This window comes from Cryptotermes secundus, unplaced genomic scaffold (genome assembly GCF_002891405.2).
Source record: "Cryptotermes secundus unplaced genomic scaffold, Csec_1.0 scaffold1766, whole genome shotgun sequence".
In the NCBI taxonomy this organism is placed as follows: domain Eukaryota; kingdom Metazoa; phylum Arthropoda; class Insecta; order Blattodea; family Kalotermitidae; genus Cryptotermes; species Cryptotermes secundus.
In genome coordinates, this window is record NW_019736432.1 from 96,041 (window position 1) to 99,161 (window position 3,121).

Sequence of the window (3,121 nt, forward strand, 5' to 3'; positions counted from 1 at the left end):
TCCATTGTGCTTCCCTCTATGATATTCTACCAGTCCCTATACCCTACCGATACTGGTGCCTGCCATCAGTCCCGACCGAGCCAGCGAGTTCGGCCTCTACTGGCTTAGCGGTATCTTTAATGCTTCCCCCATCTATCAGAGGCGTTAGAGACTACTGTTGGGCGGGAAATGTCCTGAATTTTGCTCAGTGGCCTCCTTTGGAGACATGAGATTCTTTTACGTGCCGTAAAGCTACGACACGGGACCCACGGTTTAAAGTCCCTCCCGGAGGACTTGTTCCCTGAATTTTTCCGCCCTTAATAATTCCACGACCTCCGCCGGGTTTGAACCCGCGTACCTTGAGTCATGAGGTGGGAACGTTACCTCTAGACTACGGAGGCGGCTATCTTAGACAGTTGGTAGGGCTACTTGGACGGGGGATCAGCCCGTCGCAAGGCCGCTATCTACGCAGGACAACACAGACAGAGACTAAACGCAGACACACATCCATGCCTTGAGTAGGATTCGAACCCACGATACCAGTGTTAGAGCGGGCGAAGACAGTTCATGCCTTAGGCCGCGCGGCTACTGTGATCGGCGTAGAGCAGACAACTTAATTAAATTCGTTGTGAGTTTAGGGTGTCGTACTGTGATATGGATCGGATATGTGTCACGAAAATGATTAGAGTTGCCCTACACAAGTGTTCTTGCTACTGCAGGAATTTCTACATTCGGTGTGAAGCCAGTGTCTAACCGCTTCAGGTATGGCGCGGCCTGTTATATTTCTCAATGCTCACACGCGTACTGCATGCCCCTCCCATCTCATTCTTTATGATTTGGTGTAGAGTGCAGACTACTCGTGACGTCATGATAGCAGCCTTCCCCACCTTTGAACACGTTCTAGGATCTTCGTAGAAACATGTGCATGTTAGTGAAATTACATTGTTTGGAAAATTTCAGTGAGGAGAAACAGCTTTTCCTGGATGAATAAACAGACTTTCTTCCGCTTCAGTTTTGGATCCCTCGTTGGACTTGTTGAGCATTTGTTGCAGATACAGATGCGTTACCGGATAATCCAAAATAGAGGTACTACATTTCCTACAGTCACAGCTTCTATTTTTAACAGGGCGTTTCAATACATGAGTTACACATTACATTTTCCTTCTGTTTTGTTAGATATTCACAACTTCGAAGTATATTTATAAGAAATGTAAGAGATCTTACTGTGACATAAATTTGTAGGACGAGTATTTTTGATGATTGTTATAATGTTTATAACTAAATTATGTAAATCAAAATAAAATGTCATGGGCAAATCCTAAATCCCCCAACAACACAGTCTCTCGAAATTCGTTGTGTGGTGTTTGAGATCAATGCACGAAGACGGGCAGATATTAAATACTAATTTCTTTCTACTTCATACAGTGAACGCATATGAAATTTTCTGCCCACTTATTACGTATTAACCTCCAGTGTTAAACCTGTGAATCTCTTGACAAAACACGTTTACATGATACGGAGCTGTCACAGATGTTCCTACATTATCATAACCCAGAGAGCGAAACAGAAGAAAAACATAAACCGACACGCATGCCTAGATGACTTACTTTAAAAGTAAATGATCACGTGACATACCCGCTATGGATCATGTTAAACAAACGTTTGTTATGTTCTATACCGTGAAAAATGATCACATACTACTGGTTCTGCGGACCGAAGTCCTTGTTTTATGTAAGTTCCTTGCTAAAGCACGAACTCTCTAAGACACGAGTAACCGACCTCTACACACGTAATGAGATGTTAATCACGATTACGACTCAGTACACGCGAATTAACCGCAAATGAATAGATGCACACAGCAAATGAGATGATATGTTTTGCCGTGCACACGAGCGAGCCAACTAACCGAAGCAGTAGGCTGCATGAAACGAAGAATCATGTCCTTCTTAGGAGGTAATTAAACAGAGTATTTTTAAGTAACATGTAGTCACTCAGAGAGTCAAGAAATTCCCAGACTTTCGTGAAATTCGAAGGTCTATTACCATGTTTACATGAGCTGCCCACTAGACCCTATCTTGAGCCAGATGAATCAAGTCCAAATCCTCATATCATATCCTATATACATTTTTAGTGATATTTTCCCTTCAGGGGTTTCGACTGAAAATTTGTATTTATTTCTCATTTCGTCTATGCGCATTAAACTCTCCATCCATCTCAACATCTTCTTCAGATTCTTCTGATTATATTTGGTGAAAAATGAAAATTATGAAGCCTCTGGTTTTGGGGATTTTCTACAACCTCCTTTTACATTGTACGTTTTAAAGGTAAAGTCGTCCCTGTGCTTAACTAATTAAGTGCTACGCCATGAGGACGTATATAGGAGTTCATGTATAGAACCACGTTTTCTTGATCTTGGCACTAGTTGGGCGTGAGTGGTCAGCTTCAGGCCCCGGCCGCTTTACCCCCGGTACCGTTTTGATAGGTACAAGTATTCTTCTCAACAAATTGTTCTGGAACACTCTCAATCTATGTTTTCCCCACAGTGAAAGAAGACAGGTTTCGCATCAATGAAGAAGGAAAAGTAAGATTTTTTTGCATATTTAAAACTTTATGATTTCGGGGAACAGACGGGTAGAAATAGATCCTGATCTAAATTGAAATGATCCTTCGCCAAAATTTATTCGTAAGATAGAGTAAATAGTAAATCATTCACGTTGTTCAAAATTGGAGATTAATCTACACAGCCATAAAATTATGAGGTTCGTCGTTTGCCCCTCAAGAGATTTGTAGGTTCTGCAATCATTACCCTTTTGATAGTGGGGATTTAAATGGCCAGTGAATCCAGTGGCGTGGATTTCGGTGACTGGGTGTTTAAATTTTGCTCAAAGGTTATGAACATTTTCATGATATTCTTTGGAATATCATTTTGGAAGATGAAGGAGTTACGACCATTTTAAAAATGTCCACATTCAGTATCTTCTCAAAATTTCATATTCTGTACAATACTCTTAAGGATATTTTAAAGATCTCCGTACGTGGAGCAGATTACAGAATTTAGAACAATTTAATTTTTTGAAAATATTGGTTTACTTGAATCTGCCCAAATTTACGTTCTTACAAAATTATTGGATTCTGACGTATC